Consider the following 20812-nt stretch of genomic DNA (forward strand, 5'->3'; position numbering starts at 1 on the left):
TTAAGTTAACTCATATGTTACTTGCAACTCTTCTACCTAGAAGTGCATGACTAGTGATCTACTTACTTGCTTTGACCCCTACTCTGTCCCTTAGACCTCCATCAAACAGCCAGGAAGTCCAATGCATTCTAACTCTCAGTACCTATTCAGTTCATCCTCTTCTCTTTCCACGGCCACCACTTGAAGTCATACAGAACTGGCTTCAACTCCCAGCCCTGCTGAGTGTGACCCCAAGCAAGCTGCTAAACCTTGCTAAAAAGGCAAAAATCGTAGTATTTGTCTCACGAGATCGTTGTAAGGATTGCATGATAGTGCATATAACAAAATGTATGGCCCATAGTGGTCAATAAATGTCTATTTTTGTTGTTATACCACTATTGTTTGTATTTATATTATACTGTATTTTAAGGAGAACATTTAAGTTACTCAGATTGCTAGTACATCCAACCATATATTTTTCAGAATCTATGTTTATTTTAATGACTGTAGTAATGTACAGAAAGGACATTTGCTTTATTAGACTATATCTAAAGATTTTTAATTTAATTAAGGTATTTAAAAGATAGGAAAATATTAATATTCATAGTGGACTTGACTTATCAGGTACACTGATAAGCTTTTAACAGACATTTTCTTATTTAATTTAAAAAAGAGGATACTATCTCTAATTTAAAGATGGGCAAAATAGAGGCTCACAAACATTAACTTACTGAGAGACAAGAAAAAATGGACAGATCTCTACTTCAAATCCAAGTCTATCTGACTCCAAAGTCTACATGCTTTCCTTCTTCCTTCTTTCCTTCCTTCCTTCCTTCTCTCCTTCCTTCCGTCCTTTCTTTTTTTTTTCCATTCTTTGTTTTCTTTAAGATAATAGAAAATAAATATCTGACTAGCTTGAACATTGAAACAGCCTGGAATAATGATTACACATGGATTTTATGAGATATAGTTTATTAAACAAAGGAGTCTTGGAGCCATATCTAGTCCAGTTGTTCCAAGGAGTATGTATATTGAAGGGTTGTCATATTCTATCTTCTTTGTAGAACATCTTAACTCTCTTTATTATATTCCATGTTTATCTTTCTTGTGTCTCTCATGATGTGTTTTAAATTCTCCTTTTTATTGCACAATATGTTTCTACTTCTCCCTTTTCTTTTTTTTTTTTTAAGATTTTATTTATTTATTTGAGAGAGAGAGCGAGAAGGAGCATGAGTGGGGAGGAGAGGGAGAAGCAGGCTCCCCATGAGCAGGGAGCCCGACACGGGGCTCCATCCCAGGACCCTGGGATCATGACCTGAGCCGAAGGCAGACGCTTAACCAACTGAGCCACCCAGGCGCCACTTTTTTCTTTTTATAATGCATTACTTTTATTTGTTTATCCAAGTATAGTTAACATACACTGCTGTATTAGTTTCAGGTATACAATATAATGATTCAGCAATTCTATACATTAGTCAGTGCTCATCATGATAAGTGTCCTCTTAATCCCCGTTGTGAATTTCACCCATCCCCCTACCCACCTCCCGTCTGGCAACCACCAGTTCTCTATACTTAAAAGTCTGGTTTCTTCAACAAATGTTGGCGAGGATGTGGAGAAAGGGGAACCCACTTGCACTGTTGGTGGGAATTCAAGTTGGTACAGCCACTTTGGAAAACAGTGTGGAAGTTCCTCAAAAATTAAAAATAGAGCTACCCTGTGACCCAGCATTTGCACTACTGGGTATTTACCCCAAAGACACAGATGTAGTGAAAAGAAGGGCCATATGCACCCCAGTGTTCATAGCAGCAATGTCCGTAATAGCCAAACTGTGGAAAGAGCCAAGATGCCCTTCAACAGATGAATGGATAAAGAAGATGTGGTCCATATATACAATGGAATATTACTCAGCCATAAAAGGATGAATAGAAAGGATGAATACCCAACTTTTACATCAACGTGGATGGGACTGGAGGAGATTATGCTAAGTGAAATAAGTCAAGCAGAGAAAGTCAATTATCATATGGTTTCGCTTATTTGTGGAACATAAGGAATAGCATGGAGGACATTAGGAGAAAGAAGGGAAAAATGAAGCGGGGGGGTGGGAATCGGAGAGGGAGACGAACCAGGAGAGACTATGGACTCCGAGAAACAAACTGAGGGTTCTAGAGGGGAGGGGGTGGGGGGAAGGGTTAGCCCGGTGATGGGTATTGAGGAGGGCACGTTCTGCATGGAGCACTGGGTGTTATACGCAAACAATGAATCATGGAACACTACATCAAAAACTGATGATGTATTGTATGGTGACTAACATATCATAATAAAATAAACTAAAATTTTTTTAAAAGTCTGGTTTCTTGTTTGTTTCTTTTTTTTCTTTGTTCATTCATTTTGTTTCCTAAATTCCATATGAGTGAAATCATATGGTATTTGCTTTTGTCTGACTTATTTCACTTAGCATTATGCCTTCCAGGTTCATCTCTGTTGTCCCAAATGGCAAGATTTCATTCTTTTTTTTAAGGCTGAGTAATAGTCCATTGTATATCTGTACCATATCTTCTTTATCCATTCATCTATGGATAGGCACTTGGGCTGCTTCTATATCTTGTCTATTGGAAATAATGCTGCTATTAACCATATGGGTGCATATATCTTTTCAAATTAGTGTTTCTGTGCGTTTTTTGTTTAAATACCCAGTAGTGGAATATGGTATTTCTATTTTTAATTGTTTGAGGAACCTCCATACTGTTTGCTACAATGGCTGCACCAGTTTGTGTTCCTACCAACAGTGTACGAGAGTTCTTTTCTTCTACATCCTTGCCAAAATTTGTTATTTCTTACATTTTTGATTTTAGCCTCTCTGACAGGTGTGAAGTGATATCTCATTGTGGTTTCATTTGCATTTCCCTGAAGACTAGTGACATTGAGCATGTTTTCACGTGTCTGTTGGCCATCTGTATGTCTTTTTGGAAAAGTGTCTATTCAGGTCCTTTGCCCATTTTTAATTGGATTATTGGGGAGGGAGTATTGAGTTCTTTATGTATTTTGGATATTAGCCCCTTATTGGATATATCACTTTCAAATATCTTCTCCCATTCAATAGGTTGCCTTTTTATTTTGTTGAAGGTTTTGCTCACTGCACAAAAGCTTTTCATTTTGGTATAGTCCCAATAATTTAACTTTGCTTTTGTTTCCCTTGCCAGAGGAGACCATACTCTTTTTATTACACTATTTAATCTCCTGATTCCTGGGTATGTTTTTATACTGGAAAGAGAATTAGAAAGATTCATGACAATAATTGTGGATTATAATCTTATAAACTTATCGTTTCAACCTCGTGTGATAGCTACTCAGGATCTTTTTTTGAGGAGCTAATCATCTGAGCATGTTGACATCCAGAAATTCTGCTCTCCCCATTCCAAACCACCAACACCACCTCGTACATTAAACTGAAATGACAGCACTAACCCTTTAGTTGGCACGCTGGGTTGCTTAAATATAAGCACAAATTTGAATTGCTGATGTAGCAGATAAGAGTCTGTCAATACACCAAATGTTATATAGATACAGATATACAGATGGAAATATAGATTCACAAGATATTTAGCTTGATAAGGCTTTTGTAATAGGTAACTAACATGACTTTGGAACACATACAATGTTTCTTCTTGGTAAGAAAATTTGGAACACTGTAATCCTTTTCAGAGGTTTCTTTCTTTTGATTGAAACTACAAGTATGGACATATTTACAACAACTTCTTTTAGTACTTGAGTGTGCATGTTACCTTCAGGTAGAGTCAAGAAAAAAAAAAAGCCCAAAGGACATTTGATGCATTAAAAAATTAAAAATAAGAGAACAAAGAAGTATTTCTTAGCTTTTGTCATTTCAAAGATGTTTGATGTTCTGAGAGCTATAAAAATGAGTTACACTGTAAGAAAATAGTCTTGTCTTCAATACAAATTCAGGTGACATTAAAAATAAAATATTGAAAACCATGGGCTGGATGTTTAAAGATAACCATCATGTTTAATAACAAAGCCTAATTTGCTTCAATCAAAGGAGAAATATAGTACATCTCATCCTTAAACTAGTAGGCCAGTCACTTGGCCTAACATAGAGTATATTTTCCCCTGTGTAGTGTTTTCTGTTGTGTGCCAAGAAAGCCTGCCCAAACACAGACCACCCTTTGTGTCTTCTCTAAACCAAGAAGTCTGAGAGTGCAGTTTTGCTGTGGGATTAAAATAAAGACTCAGGGATATTTTCAAATAAGGAAAGGTCTTTCACTGAGCATGTTGATTACATTGCTTCTATGGTATTTTCTATCCTATTTCCCCCATCCATACGCTTCTTCAGTGTACATTTCCTGCTAAAATTGAGGGTCAAAAGAGAATCACACTTCTGGTTCCTGCTGATAATGTGAACCCAAAATAATAGCCAAAAAAGGCAAACATCTGTGAAGGCTTAGTCAGAGCACTTTCTCACTAGTAATTCTTCCTAAAGTGCTATTGCTTTTACTATCAGAAAAAAATGTATATGCTTCCTCAGTGTCTTGACCAACAGCCCCCTTTAATCACCAAAGCAATCTTCTGGGGAAGCCATGTATACAGAAAAATAACTTTCTCTCCCAAACTGAAGTGAAAGCTAATGCACATAACCCAAGGATATGAGAATTCACTAGGATAGGCATCAGTCAACAAGAGTGGGATATGGAAATCAGATTTTCACATTCAAAACATTTTAAAGTAATATTTCAAGGCAGGGCCATAACCTTCATTGAATATGATCACACGTACTGATAACAATTGGTGCTTTTCACTTGGTAAATGTCAATTCTTTTGCCAATTATTAATAAATCACAACTGGTTCTGAATTCTTTCTTGTACTTCTAGCCAACATGTTAATAGTGTTACAAACATCTGTTTTACTACAGCATCAATCTCATCTTGAATCTGAAATTATACATTTGGATTTCATTATGTTGTGAATAATTAGGACCACCAGAAGTCAAATGATGAACACTCTTGTCTTTTAGACCTTGTTTTGATGCATTTTGCATGGCAAGCTTTATCAAGGTCAATTTCTTAACAGAATCTCTGCTTCATATCATTAAATCTGCAAAGAAATCTGCTTAGAATGTGGATGTAAAACTTCTGATCTGATAGGATATTTCTCTGACCCCATTCTGTGGAGTGTATATTTTCTATGTTACATTGGCCTATTTTGAAAAACTCCACCTGCATTTTTCAGATAGAACTTTTATTAGAAAGTGCTCTTGCAGTTAAGAAAAGTCAAAGAGGGAGGTAGTTGTTGCAAAAGGGTGTTGTGTGTGGTAGGTTGAAAATGGCTCCCCAAAGGTCTGTCCACATCCTAATCTCCAGAATTTGTGAGTGTGGCCTTGAGATGAGATTGCCTTGAATTATCTGGGTGGGCCCTAAATGCCAACACAAGAGAAATCCAGAGGGAAATTTGAGACAGATAAACAAAGGAGAAGGGGTGTGACGACGGAGGCAAAGTTTGCAGTGATGGGACCACAAGCTGAGGAAACTAAGGAATGCCAACAGTCACCAGAAGCTGCAAGAGGCAAAGAAGGGCTCTTCCTTAAAGCCTCTGGAGAAAAGTGTTGGATTTTGGACTTTTGGCCTCAAGAATTGTGAGAGAATACATTTCTGTTGTTTTAAGCCACCAAATTTGAGGTGATTTGTTTATAGCCACTCTAGGAAACTAACGTAAGTATCTTAACTGAATTCACCATGGTCCTCCACCGTGCTGGTGCTGAAAATTCAGTTTCATTACTTCAATCATAAATGCCCTAGTCCTGGATGACTACTTCCCACTAACCAAATTCACAAGAAGCAGATTGAAAACCAGATTGTGAATCGATTCATTTACCAGGGAAACTATCTCTGTTCTAGTAATTAGGATTAATGACATGGTTAGAGAATTTAGAGGTATATTTAGAAGGAACAAGATTCCTCTCACAGCCAGACTCTGGCATGAGACTTTCTGGGACCTCCCCAGCTCAAGATGGTGTGAAGACTGAGGCAAATCAGAAACAATGTGAGGAGGTAAGGAGAACACTGATTCTGCTGTAGAGTTGGGGCCAGCAAGGGCTACTGGAAAATGAAATGTGCAAAATTCTAAGAAATGAAAGAAAATCATTTGGGGACAGGCAGATGTGACAGGTCCAAATCCCATGACAGTGGGAGAAGCCCAAACAAAGAACAGTGAATCTGAATTAGTCAGGTTCTCCAGGGAAACAGAACCATTAGGATGGAAAGAGAGAGAGACAGTTTAAGGAAACGGCTCACACAATTGTGGAGGCTGGCAAGAGTGAAATCTTCAGGGCAGGCCAGCAGGCTAGAGACCCAGGGAAGAGTCCATAAGGCAGTCTGGAGGCAGAATTCCTTCCTCCTTGGGAGACCTGAGTCTTTGCTGTTAAAGCCTTCAACCAGTTGCATGAGGCCCACCCACACTATGGACAGTAATCTGCTTTACTCAAAGTGTACTGATTTAAATGTTAATCACATCTTAAAAAATCCCAGCACAGCAACATCTAGCCTGATGTTTGACCAAACATCTGAATACCAGCCTAGCCAAGTTGACACAGAAAATGAACCATCACACTGTCTATTCATGATAGTACACCAACCAACAGAAAGACAACACAAAATGGAAGAGCCAGCTCTCCAGAGAAGCAAACAGGAAATGGAATGAAGAACCCAGAAAAACCAAGCCTGGGCATTATTAAAGGTTATAGAGAGAAGGGAGGACTGCTCAGAATTGAACCCTGGGAATATCTATGATATTTAAAGTGGGATCAGGTCTTAGATAAAAGGGTTTGTTTTGAGCTTTGCCTGAAAGTGTAATTGCCACCTACTGACCCGTCGACATTTGGCATTAAGATGTTGGTGGCTGCCCAGTAAGTCAGGGAGCGGCTGGAACCCTCATTCCAACCAGCTAGATGACAGACTGATGTATATCTTGCAGCACAACTTCGGAGCTATGGCATCAACAAGCACAGATGGGCAGGATCAATAGAAATTCTCAGATTCTGAAACCAGAATGACTGGAAATGAATCCCAAGTAAATAAGGTGATGGTGTCATCCAAGAAACCTAAACCACACAGTGGTTTGTCTTTAAGATTTTGTTGATTGGGAGGGGTGGGGAAAGGGTGGTAAATAAATATTCCTTGACTTGTCTGAAATATCACTTGTTCCTTTGGAGAGAGGAGGAATAGGGGAGCTTTTGAAAATTGCTTACAGGCAATGAAAAGCAAAGAGCAGAAGTATCAAGCGTCAACTTTCAGGAGAGACTTTGAGAGACTCTTAGCACAAGTAGGTTTACCTTTGTCCTTTCTTGCCTTGTCCAGGTAAGAAAGGACAAAAACCCAGGGTCATGGAACAGATGCTGGCAATATCCGGAGGTGGAAAACCTTAGTACAGACACTGCCACCGATAGAAATTTCAGATATTGGGCGCCTGGGTGGCTCAGTCGTTAAGCGTCTGCCTTCGGCTCAGGTCATGATCCCAGGGTCCTGGGATCGAGCCCCGCATCGGGCTCCCTGCTCCTCGGGAAGCCTGCTTCTCCCTCTCCCACTCCCCCTGCTTGTGTTCCTGCTCTCGCTGTCTCTCTCTCTGTCAAATAAATAAATAAAATCTTAAAAAAAAAAAAGAAATTTCAGGTATTTACATATCTCATTATGGTTGTTACAGATATCTCAAAGTATCATTATAGTCATCACTACTGTGAAATTATGGTAGTTATTGGGCTTGATCATTTAATTAATGAATCAATACACTCGTGTGCTCTTTTATTTCAGTTTTCAAAAATACTGTGTTTCTTCAGTATATTTGATTTCCTTTGTAATCTTATGTATTTTATACTATGCATTAAAAGCACTATCCTGAGAAGGATCCATAGGCTTCATTAGACTGCCAGAAGGGTCTGGACACAAAAAAAGTTAAGAACCCTTAAAGGATCTGTAATTTTGTCCTATTTATATTGACATATTTATACTGACATATATTTATATATTGTCCTATTCATTTAACAAATGTTGTTTCGAACTCACTTTGTTCCATGGACAAACTCTTAACTCAAAAAGTGTTTTGGAGGGACTTGGGGGAACGGGTTTAAAAAGGAAACATTGAACATAGTGAAGTATTAATTTAAACCACAACATAAATGCTACAAAAATAATGACATAACGAAAGCCCTGAATTTAGGGACAAATCCATCTGAAGGATTTCTTAACACTATGTAATTTGTTACTGCTAAGCTTTTGATTACTATATAATCAGGCTGACAAATGACTAATTCTGGGCAGGTCCAAACAAGTGAATTCTAGTCTTGTTTGGGACTCTGTCTCTGCATCTTTGTGTAGAGTCTTACAGAATTTAATGGTCCTATCCCCCTTTGGGTTGTCTGTCCCTCTGTATGACTGACAAAAGCTTTATAATTTTTCTCATCTAGACTATAGACACTGGTTGGAGTAATGACCCAGAAACTTAAAGTACATTTACTTTGTCTATCATTCATTTTTAAAAGATTATATTTATAAGTGGAGGGAACACACAGATTTTACAAAATGTGTGACATTTTGATAATGAAATATCGAAAAAGAAAGAGAAGATAGAAAAATGTAAATCTGCCACAATGTATAGAACTCACTTTCAGGAGTTGACCACTGATTATTTAAAGGAAATAGAATCATAATGATAACAGGCAGTCAACATTGGCATTGATGAGTTTGAGATCATTACATCCACATTTGAACTCAAAGTGGAAACCATGTGAATGAATGACAAGGCTGCAGATGAAACCTAGACGTTGATGGGAAGAACTGAGAGCATAAATCATAGTCCCAGCAGTGTGAAAAGCCTGAAGCCAGGAAACTTGGAAGCCAGGGGCCAAAAGCGAGCAAGCCAATCCAACAGGGAGCGGAGGAGGTTGGTTTATGCTTCCTTCTCCGTCAGCCCACACAAAGGCAGAAATGAGCAGACAACACTGACGTTGTTGAGATCGTGTCTCCCTGATTGTAATGCTGACTTCCGTGGTGCTATCTAAAAAGTGGTGAATGTGGAATATGATAAATAATAAAATGGAATATTTGGATTTGGGTGTGTTGAAGAAGGTGTTAAGAATAGTCTTCATTCTTCATAGTCCCCCTACCACCCTCAAACAATATCCCTGCTGATTAGAAGCCGTCCATTTCATAGTAACTGCTATGGGTTGAATGGCTGTTCTGCCAAAATTCCTTTGTTGAAATCCTAATCTCCAAGATGATGGTATTAGGAGATGGGGTCTTTGGGAGGTGATAAGGTTACAAAGGCCCTCATAAATGGAATTTCTGCCCTTATGAAGGAGACCCAAGAAAGCTCCCTCACTCCTTCTGCCCTGAGAGGTTACAGCAAAGAGACAGCCAACTAAGAAGTCAGCTCTCCCCAGATATTGACTGAATCTACCGGCACTTGATCTTGGCCTTCCCAGCCTTCAGAACCGTGAGACATAAATGTCTGTTGTTTATTAGCTAGCCAGTCTCTGGCATTTCATTATAGCAGCCCAGACTAAGATACTAACATTTTGCAGAGATAACTTCACTCTGATCATAATTTCTCTTCCTTCTAAAAACGATCAGGAACGTAATCTTCTACACCTTCACACTCAGTAGTTTTGTTTTCTATTTTATGATAATAGCAACGTTTGTAATGGCAGTTTTTACCCCTTTTAAAGAACACTTTCTTTTTTGCCAAAGTACACAAAACAAAAAGAGTAGGTAGCATCAAAAGACATTTGAATTTAAACAGAAGCATTAAACTCCCAGATGCTGAAGTCAGTTATTAGCAAATCTACTGTTGTCACCAAAATCTTAGAAGGAGGTATGTGTTATAAAAGCCTCTGAATCCTCCCTTGTGGCTAAATAATGTAGTTAAAGCTATAATCTGTAGTTTATCTTTTCTGAAACCTTCCTCAACACGTCAGCAAAGGAAATTACAATCTTTTTTTTTTTTTAAAGATTTTTATTTATTTATTCATGAGAGACAGAGAGAGAGAGGCAGAGGGAGAAGCAGGCTCCCAAGGAGCAGAGAGCCCGATGCGGGACTCGATCCCAGGACCCTGGGATCATGACCTGAGCTGAAGGCAGACACTTAACCATCTGAGCCACCCAGGCGCCCAAAGGAAATTACAATCTTAATTAAACCCTTTTCATTAGATGTAGCTGTGAAGGCGGTGCTTTTGCTGTAGCCAGGCTGATGAGGTGATAAAATGACTGGAGCATGAGAAATGCTACTTTGTGTCAAACCAAGATTCCAACTAATCTTACGGCACCATTAAGACTAGCTTGCGATTTCTTATCAAACTCCAGGGACTGTTGTTGGACCTTGAACAACGTTCATGTTTTATGATGAATATGCCATCCCTTAACTTATCTAAATCTTCATTGAATATATACCTGTTGTTTCATCTACCCAGCAACTATTTTCCCGGCATTGCCCTCATCCCTTTGTCCAATTTTTAGGGTTACAGAAGGTTTTACAAAATTCCTATGTTGTGACACTGTTCCCACGCATGATCAGTTGGTCTTGAGGACATCTGGCCTCACACAGGTCTATTGATCCCCAGGACTTTGAAACTGGAACTGAGAGGAACAAATCATCTCTCTCTAAGTGGCTACACTGTAAACGCTACTAACTTGGGAACTGTTCCTACTGACATGTGGACTGCAAACAAGAAAGCAGGTCTGCACTGAGGAAGTGAGGCAGATGTGGAGAGAGGGGCAGAGATCAAGGTCAAAAGGAGAAGAATCTCTGGGTTTCCTTTTGTGCTCCAGTTGGTGGTTCTGTTCTTGAGGGTCTGGCACCTCTTGGATTCCATTAATTACTCCAATTATTTCCCAACAAATCCACTCATTTTTTTTGTTAAGCTAGTTTCTTTGGGCACCTGTTTCTTGCACCAACAAATAAAGGTCCTAACTAATATTCTTTTATTTAATAAACTTTTGCTTATTTAATATTTAACATGTGAATTATTTATCCTTTAGCTTGTTCTACCTTTTGAAGGCACAAATTTCATCAGCCTTTAATTCATCTCTTCTAAAGGGCATGTCTTTCAAGTGTCAGGAAGTGTCTTCTAGTCTGAGATTTGATGTTAATTTTATGTTCACCTTAACCATACCCTTAATTATTTAAAAACTTTGCTCATATCCTCTGTCTGTTTAGTTCAGTTAAATTCATACATTTTTGGTTATCTGCTTTGTGTCAGACAGTGTACTTGGTGACCTAGATGGAAATACAAAGGAAGAGATCTCAGAACCTAGTAAAAGAGAAATATTTGTAAATGAACAGTTGAGATGTAGTGTACCAAGAATTAGCAAATAAGTGCATTCAAGGTACGAACAAGGGAGTTATTAACACTCTGACTAATAATTTTTCCCCCAGAACTCTTCCCCTAATTTTTCTAGAAACTTCTCTTTCACCTTCTCCATGCAAATAGTAACTTGTTCACTCAAGGGAGTTGAATATTCTCAACATGAATTTATGTTCCATTTCCACTCTGGCCACAAAGACTGGAAACCTAAAGCAGGCTGTGCAAATTAAAGTGTCGTGTGTCCAGCCCTGCGGCTTACCTCCAATGAGCCTCACCTCCTGTTTTCACACACTTGTGCAGTCTCCTCCTACACTGAATGGGGCTTACCTATGTAATTATTAGGATATCAAAGAAAAACAGAATATGACTTCCATATCCAGATCAAAGAAAATATTAGAGCTTTTTGTTGGAACGCAATTATACCTCAAAAATGAAAAAAAAATAAAATAATTTTTTAAAAGATTTTATTTATTTGAGAGACAGAGAGAGCACAAGCAGGGGAGGGGCAGAGGGAGAGGGAGAAGCAGACCCTCCCCTGAGCAGGGAGCCTGACGTAGGGCTCTAGATCCCAGGACCCTGGGATCATGACCTGAGCTGAAAGCAGACACTTAACCAACTGAGCCACCCAGGTGCCCCTAAAATAATTTTTTTATTTTATTTATTTTTTTTAAAAGATTTTATTTATTTATTTGACAGAGAGAGACACAGCGAGAGAGGGAACATAAGCAGGGTGAGTGGGGGAGGGAGAAGCAGGCTTCCCGCCGAGCAGGGAGCCTGATGCGGGACTCGATCCCAGGATCCTGGGACCATGACCCGAGCCGAAGGCAGACGCTTAACGACTGAGCCACCCAGGCACCCTAAAATAATTATTTTAAAGAAAGAAAACATTACCGCTCCTGTCTTGCTCCTTTGGAGTACTCACTCTGGGGTAAGCCAGATGCCTTGTGGTGAGAACACTAGAGCAACTCTATGAAGATGTCCACATGTGGAATGGAGGTCCCCTGCCAACAACCAGCAGTAGCTTAGCAGGCATGTAAGTGAGTCCCCTTGGAAGTGGACCCTTTGGCCTGGTCAAGTCTTCAGATGACTGCAACTTCATCAGCGATTCCCCAGCCCCAGCTAAAGATAGAACCACCCAGCTAAGCTGCTCCTAAATTCTTGTTGCACAGAAACTGTGTGAGATAATAGATGTTCATTGTTGTTTAAAGCTGCTAAATTTTGGAGTAATTTGTTATGCAGGAACAGATAATTAGTACCATAGCCCATCATTTGGTATGACATAATTGGTCCAAGGATGGACAACTAACCCAAGTTAGGCCAGTGACTAATTTTCCCCCAATTTTTTGATAGCTAGCACGGAAAACATGCAGACAGTTTCTCTCTGGTGGCTGAACTTATAAGACATAAAACTTAAATGCTCTCAGTGACTGTGTTTCAACCAGATGAAGAAAACCAGTCTTAAAAAGGCATGAAGTTGACAGAAACAGAATGGCAGGGAGAAAGCCATGATCATGTTAAGTTCTTAGTTCCAATATTCCTGACACTTACTTGGGTCTTGCCCTTTCTTTGGCTCCAGTATTCTCCAGAATACTCCTCCTGATATTATTACCTTATGGCCTCTGCGTATCTTCGTCATCTCTCATTTATTCTCTTGACCTAATCCCTCACTTCAGTTGCTGTTTACATGTCATCTTACCAATGAGACCACCTTGCCTAAAATAGATTATCCAATGTGTGGTGACTTTTTAATTTATCAACTTTCTAGGTGGAACATTTCCTAGGATTTACTTTCTTGTATGTTTCCAGATGGAGTGGACCACAAGGAAGATTCTTGAGAGATTTGGAGGGTGGTAGGGAAGCAGCACCTTGGGGTGCACCTGGGCCTACAACTGCTCTTTTGTCCCCTGGATCCTCCTTTAGCTCCTCCAAGGTCTGGTCCAAGTGAGTGTGCTTAGGTCTGTGCTGATGAGCCCCAGATTCTGCAGGATACCCTCATCATCAAGGTCAGAGGCAACAAGAGTGGACCCAGGTTTCTGTCTGTCCTTGTGGAGTTGCATCTCAAGCTTATGGATTCCAGGCTACCCTTAATCATCTTTCCCACTTTATATCCATTTCCCCTCCCAGCATCAGCAGACCCAGAGACAACAGCCTCACAGGGATTGCTTAACTAGCTCCTGCTGTTCTGGGTGGGGTGGGGGGGGGGACATAAACATTAAATGAAGAAGAGGCTGAAAGAGGTCCTTAGCTTCAGAGGGGGCCAAGGGGATTCCGAGAAGTACCAAGAGAAAACCTCACTCACCATCTACAAGGCAGAGGGCATCACCTTGGCAGAGTCCAGCCACAGAGGGCACCAAATAGAGCCAAAGGAAGACCAGTCACACAGGCAATTCTACCTTCCCACCTAGTGATCTCCAACCCAGTGAATTAAAAGAGAAAGCGGAGGAAGAGTGAAAGGGCTGACTCTGAAGGTCCTTGAACCCTGGGTCAAGCCTTAGGTGGTGGAAGATAAGGATGTGATTAGAGTTTTAAGTGGACTCAACTGGCTTTTTAATAACCAAAGTGTCCAGCAAGTTGTGGGGTCTTCTTGACACATTGTGAAGAACCCACCTAGTAAGGGAAAGCTGAGATAGCATATTTGAGGTCAGAGAGGGAGAAAAATAACATTTAATGTTTGTACTCCATCAAGTTTATCCTATTCAATAAACTGGTGATGTTCAGGTGGACCTTTTTCCTGGGGTTGAAGGTCATCATATTCCCAATGAGTTATATGACCCAGTAAAGGAAAGAATGTATTATAATTCAGTATGAGAAGAGAAGAGGACTAAGGGCAGAACCCAGACAGAATATTAAAGGGTCAAGAATGGGAGAAAGAGCCAGTAAAGAAGACTGAGCAATCAGAAGAGGCAAGACAAGGGATGGCTTTGAGAAGGAATCAGTTCCATAGTAATTTATGCTACATAAACCTGAACGATCAGTTCCATAGGAATTTATGCTGCATAAACTTGAGTGATCTAAGCCCTACCAACCTATAGACACAAATCTGATCCCATTAATTTCCAAACTTCACAGGCTCTACCTCTCATCTGTATAATTGCTTGTCACTCTTCTCCTCTGAAGGGTTCTTTTCTATAAGCTCTTCAAGAGAATATTGTTTCTTTACTATCTCTAAATTCCCCAATACTTCAAAGTACAAAATCCTGAATGAGCTAAAAGGACTGCATTTTGTTTATTGTTGTGTGGGGTGAAGCCATGTTGTCTTCCCTACAAAAATGGGGAATATGATAGTAGTAGAGACTGCTAATTGTACTTCTGTATCCTTTTGTTTATTTGCTATCCCAGAACACCAAGCATAAAATAAAATATCAAAAACAATAACCTAGTTTTCCTTGGAGCTAGGTATGGCAATGTGATTAGATTCTAGCAATACACTGTGACAGAAGTAGTGCATGTATCTACCAGGATATTGCCTTTTTCTTCTTTCCCGTCTTCCAGCTGGTTGGAATGCTGAAATCATGCTGAAGTAGCCCTCATGGACCGCAGGTGACCTTGGGAATGAGGAGGCCCCAGGAATTGATACTGAGATGTACTTCCCAGTGAGTCCTTTAATGAAGGTTGCTGGGAGTGATGTCAGCAGACAGCCCACTGCTCTCAAACCCCTCAGCTGAAAGAGAGCCACCTTGTTCAAGTTCACAGCCATCCCAGGGTGGCCCACATCCAGTGACAGATCACTGTGGGAGTATAAAGGCCTGGCCATTTTGGTCTAACTCAAGACAACTCTGAGGGGTCCACCACAGCTCTCACTGGGCCTGGACCACAGCTTGATCCCCTCTGCTCACTCCAGTTCCTCCTCACACCAACCAGACAGGCCTTTGTGTGACTGCTCCCTAAGGCTGCAGGGCTCTTCGCCCACATAGTCTCAGAGCTGAACTCCTTCCCGTCCTTCTGGTTTTTGTTCAAAACTCACGACCTCAACGAGCCTTGCCCTCCATACCTTACTAGACTATCTGCCCCACCAACACTCCTAATCCTTGTCATCCTGCTGTTTCTTTATTCTGTATGCTTATCATTCTCTAATACACTATATCACTTACTTATTTATCTATTTATGTATTTATTTATCTTTTTTTTTTCTCTCTCCCTCGGTAGGATGTAAGGTCCCAATAGCATGGGGACAGGGATCTTGGTTTTGTGCACTGATACATCCCACGCACCTGTAATAATGCCCGGCACATAGCAGGCATTCAGTAAATATTCGCTGAATGGGTGAATAATTCTCAAGGAGAATTTTGCAGATATTCAGTCTTCAGGACCCTCAATTGCAAAAACAGACTGGAAAGAATTCTTTGGCAGCAGGTTCACTAATCATTACATATTCTATTATCATCCAATAAGAAAAAATTGGCCATACATTTAAAAAAAATTTTTTATTGTTATGTTAATCCCCATACATTACATCATTAGTTTTAGATGAAGTGTTCCATGATTCATTGTTTGTGCATAACACCCAGTGCTCCATGCAGAATGTGCCCTCCTCAATACCCATCACCAGGCTAACCCATCCCCCCAGCCCCCTCCCCTCTAGAACCCTCAGTTTGTTTTTCAGAGTCCATCGTCTCTCATGGTTCATCTACCCCTCTGATTTCCCCCGCTTCATTCTTCCCCTCCCGCTACCTTCTTCTTCTTTTTTTTTTCTTAACATATATTGCATTATTTGTTTCAGAGGTACAGATCTGAGATTCAACAGTCTTGCACAATTCACAGCGCTTACCAGAGCACATACCCTCCCCAGTGTCCATCACCTAGTCACCCCATCCCTCCCACCCCACCCCCCACTCCAGCAACCCTCAGTTTGTTTCCTGAGATTAAGAATTCCTCATATCAGTGAGGTCATATGATACATGTCTTTTGGCCATACATTTTTATGGAGCACTCTAAGTCACTCCCTTTATACTTTATAGTCATTAGAATCTCCCCCCACCTCACACACATCTCTAAATATTATGATGCCTATTTCACAGGTAAGGCCTGTGATTTCTGTTCCAAAGAGATCTCTATTGAAAAGAGTGACTTTCCTTAGAATAGAAAACTTAGAAAAAACAAACCTGAAATTCTCAAGTGTGGTGATCCAGGACAGCTTGCTGGGTCACATGATAGGGTATGGTTACTTCTAACAGGAACTGTCTGTTCTCAAGTACAATTCATCACAACTGAGTTGTTGGAAACTTTGTTTTGCTTCATATTACCAGCTTCTGAAAGAAGTCAGTATTTGTGAGGTTTCAGGAAGTTTCCTTTGAAGTCAGCACTCCTGTAAAAACATGAACTAGATCAACTGAGCACCCATGGAGTCAGCCTGAGGATTTACTTCTGTGTTCTCAGGGGGCTTTCTTCTGGTCAAGTTCCTGCTTTTTCACCGTTTGTCTTGTGAGTTAGTAAAGGTTATTTAAATGTCATTCACGAGGAAACAAGAATAATAATTCCAACGGAATCTTGTCATCTGTAGTTGTATTCTTTAATATATTTCTCTAAATTATCAGTTATCTTTCCATTCTTTGACCTCGATTTTGCCTGGTTCTTCCTCAAACTACATTTTATAGTGATACCAACATAGACCACTTCCTACTTTGCGTAACTGTACACTAGAAAAAGTCTAACATCTGGTAATGACAGTCTCCTCCATTCTTAAGAATCAGAAAACTGCCATATCACTGTCCTTTATCCTGCATGTTTCATATGTAATTGGTTTCTATTCTTGGTGTTTCTTAATCTACTGATCTACTAGATCACACTAGATCTACTAGTCATCTCTTATACTAGATGTACAGAATCACAATGTCTGGTGACAGGACCCTAGACTGTATGTAACAACCAACCACATGAATTTTGTGCCTGATACAATTTGAGGATTACTAGATTATTATGGTATTAACAGGGGCTCCTCCCAGGCCAAGGAGGGCTTGGAGGGGCGGGGGGGGGTCTCACTTTCATTTTACTTTTTATCCTTTGGTATTAAAAACAGTTTTATGAGCATTTGTTACATATGTAATAATCTATGTCTACTAGAGATTTTTGAGGTTTAGAAGACTGACATTAAATATGATTTTCTGGGTTATATCAATGAGGAAATACATTACCAATTTAGCTCTTTCAGGAGGAGAAAAGACTATCAAATCAAAAGCTTTAAGTTGACAATATATAATGCAGTTATCAAGCTTTCCCTTCATTTATTCCACAAATATTTGCTGAACATCTGTGTTTTACGTGCTGTTCTATGTGCCAAGGATACAGTGAAGAACATTAGATAAGCTTCCTACCCTCAAGGAGATTACTTTAGAGTGGGGAGGGGGCAGACATTTAGAGGAATTGGCCCACAACAAAAAAGTTTTACAAAGATGTTCACAATGAGAATTTTATCTTGGTAAAATATTGAAGACAACCCAACAATACAATGAATATGTAAGCAGAAACGATTTAGAAATATATGGAGTGTTATGTAGCTATTGAAAATTGTTAAGTGTTTAGTTTAAAACACAATGAAATAGTCATAAGAAATGAATCAAGCCAAAAAAATCTCTTAACTGAAAACTAAATCTATGATGTAAAAAAATGTCTTTAATATATTTCCACAGCTGGAAAATGTATTTACTCTGTCCCTACAATGCTCCATTAATGGTATATAACATACGTTTTCAATTTAAACAAGGAATCCAAACAGCCATCAAAATTAAGTATGTGTATTTACAAAGGTTAGGAAAATAAGGCATGCTTGGGGGCTTATTATTTATTGGAAACTTTGCCTTCTGTAAAGTTGCTTAAATCATTCCCAAAAAATCAAGTACTATTTTTTAACAATAAGAAATATTTTGAGGCCCCTGGGTGGCTCAGTAGGTTGAGCGTCTGCCTTTGGCACGGGTCATGATCCCAGGGTCCTGGGATGGAGCCCTACATCAGGCTCACTGCTCAGCGGGTAGCCTGCTTCTCCCTCTGCCTGCCATTCCCTTTGCTTGTGCTCTCTCGCTCTCTCTTTCTCACTCTGTCAAATAAGTAAATAAAACTCTTTAAAATAAAAAAAAAGAAATATTTTAGTGAGACCCATTCTTTCTAGTTGTGCTTGATTTGGCCTGAATACACTGAGAAAACTAAACACTGCTCATAGTTTTTTAAAATATGTAATGAGGACGTGTAGCATACCATTAGTCATATTGGTTTATATCACCAATGCTCTGTGACATATAAGAGTTTATTAAAGCTCCTGAATTAACAACAACTATTGTAAGGATATATAAATGACTTTTTTGGGGGGGGGGCAGGGAGGAGCAGAGGGAGAGAGAGGAAGAGAATCTTAAGCAGGCTCCACATCCAGCACAGAGCCTGACATGGGGATGGATCTCACAGCCCTGAGATGATGACCTGAGCCAAAATCAAGAGCTGGCCACTTACCCAGCTGAGCCACCCAGAGGCCCCAGGATATATAAATGATTTTTAAATTTGGATATATTACTGCAGATGGTGAAAGACCACTTCCTATTATTTCTGAGTTCATGCTCATCAAATTACTGAAAATCTAGCATAAGGGGAAACACTGATACTTCCTATGTTTGAGAGGGATTAGTCATGTAAATGGAAATTAAAGCAAACATTACAATAATAAGTGTAAATATTAGGAATGTCTCAATGTAGACAATAATTGAATGTGACACCATATGATTTGATATTTCTATATAGATCTAAGTCCAATATAGACCTTAAAAGGTTTTGTACATTAGCTCTCTACCAACAGCTTACCATTAATCCATTTCAGTACACTATCAGAAAGTATAAGTGAAAGAATTATAATGAAGAAGGTGGACTAGGAAAATAATCAAAGTCTATTTAGTACAGAGTCTCTAAGTGGCCAATGTACAGAAAATATTGAATTATGGGAATTTAGGTATAATCAATAGATCTCAACCAGTTGTACATACAGATTTAAATCAGTTGTACTTATACCTCAGAATCTCCTGGTTTATTCATAAAAAGTGGGCCACATTAAGTGTTCCCCCCCCACGCCCGGGAGATTTTAAACCATTAGGCCCTGGAATAGAGTTTGTGCTTCTGTATTTGTTCAAAATCTTTCTTAGGTCCTTGTGATGATCATGATTGGGGGAGAATCACCCACATAGGACAGTCATTATAGATTAAATTGAGAGGAGAAAGCTCCATAAACAAGGGAGACTTCCAGTGCACCATGCCACATGGAAAGGCTTTAAGTGGAGAAGAAAAGAGAAGGGCAAGTCATTTATTAGATAAGCAGAAACTGAGGCAGGAATGGGCAAGGTGTTGTAGGGAAGAAAGTAGGTAGACCATTTTTTTCAGAGTTTAAGGCAAATAAAGATGGTAATGTCCATTTAATGAGGTAATTGGAAGGTAGCTGTTCACTTTTAAAAAATACAATTCAGTAGAGGAATGAATCCAGATTTAGGGCTTAGGAAATGAATGAGTGATGGGGAATGAAGACAGTGAGTATTTAGAGCACTCATCTGAGAATTTGGCAGGGGAGGGAAAGTGAAAAATAGAATGGAATTTAAATAGGAAGTGAAGGATCAAGAGGAGATTTTTTTTTTCTCCTCAAGAGAAAAATTGCCTGAACATGTTTGTAGGCAATGGAAAGAAATCCAGAGGAGAAGAAAAGAGTAGATATTTTAGAGCAGGTAAAATTGGGATTTGTATCTCCAGGCGTTTTTAATATATTTGTGTAAGGACTAAAATTAATTACAGTGAAGTTACACCAGTTTAATTAGAATTTAAATCGGAGTAAATTAAGGGGAAAGGGGAATCACCACCAAAAGGTTTAAAAAAAAAAAAAAAGTCTGCAAGAAAGTTCTGGGCAAAAGTGGACAATACTAAAACCAAAGACAGTCTCTGCTAACCCTACCTATTTTCTCCATTTGATCCTAGATCCACAAACTGTGGGAGTAATTGAGAATAGATGCGAATACTAAATGGAAAAGTTCCAGTTAGAAGATGTAGACAGGTACAGATAATCTGAGCCAAACTGGAGCCAAGTTGTACCTCTACTCTCCACCAGAGGAGCAGATGACTGGTTAAGGGGAGTGCGGGCTGCTGCCTCAAAACTCACTAGTTTGACAGCCTCTTCCTTGGAATAATCTCTTAAGGTTTGTGTACTAAAGACTCCAAAGCACAGACATTTTTAAAAAGAATTCCAGGCATAAAAAGGAGACTGGCTTGGTTGGATGAAAATAACAGTGATTTTTTAAAAACAGTTTATCAACTCAGGATAGGATAGGTCAACAGCAACCACTCTTACTAGGTTATGACTTGACAGAAATGATCATTGAGCAAGATTATTCTGCCAGAATGGCCTGGAGTGGGTAAAAGAATACAGACAGATGTGTAAAGCTCTTGCTCTCCTGCCAAATGTGAGGTGCTGAGGGTCAGAGCCGATGCCAACTGTGTTTCATTTTATGTC

The sequence above is a fragment of the Neomonachus schauinslandi genome, chromosome 7 (assembly GCF_002201575.2).
Source record: "Neomonachus schauinslandi chromosome 7, ASM220157v2, whole genome shotgun sequence".
NCBI classification, from domain to species: domain Eukaryota; kingdom Metazoa; phylum Chordata; class Mammalia; order Carnivora; family Phocidae; genus Neomonachus; species Neomonachus schauinslandi.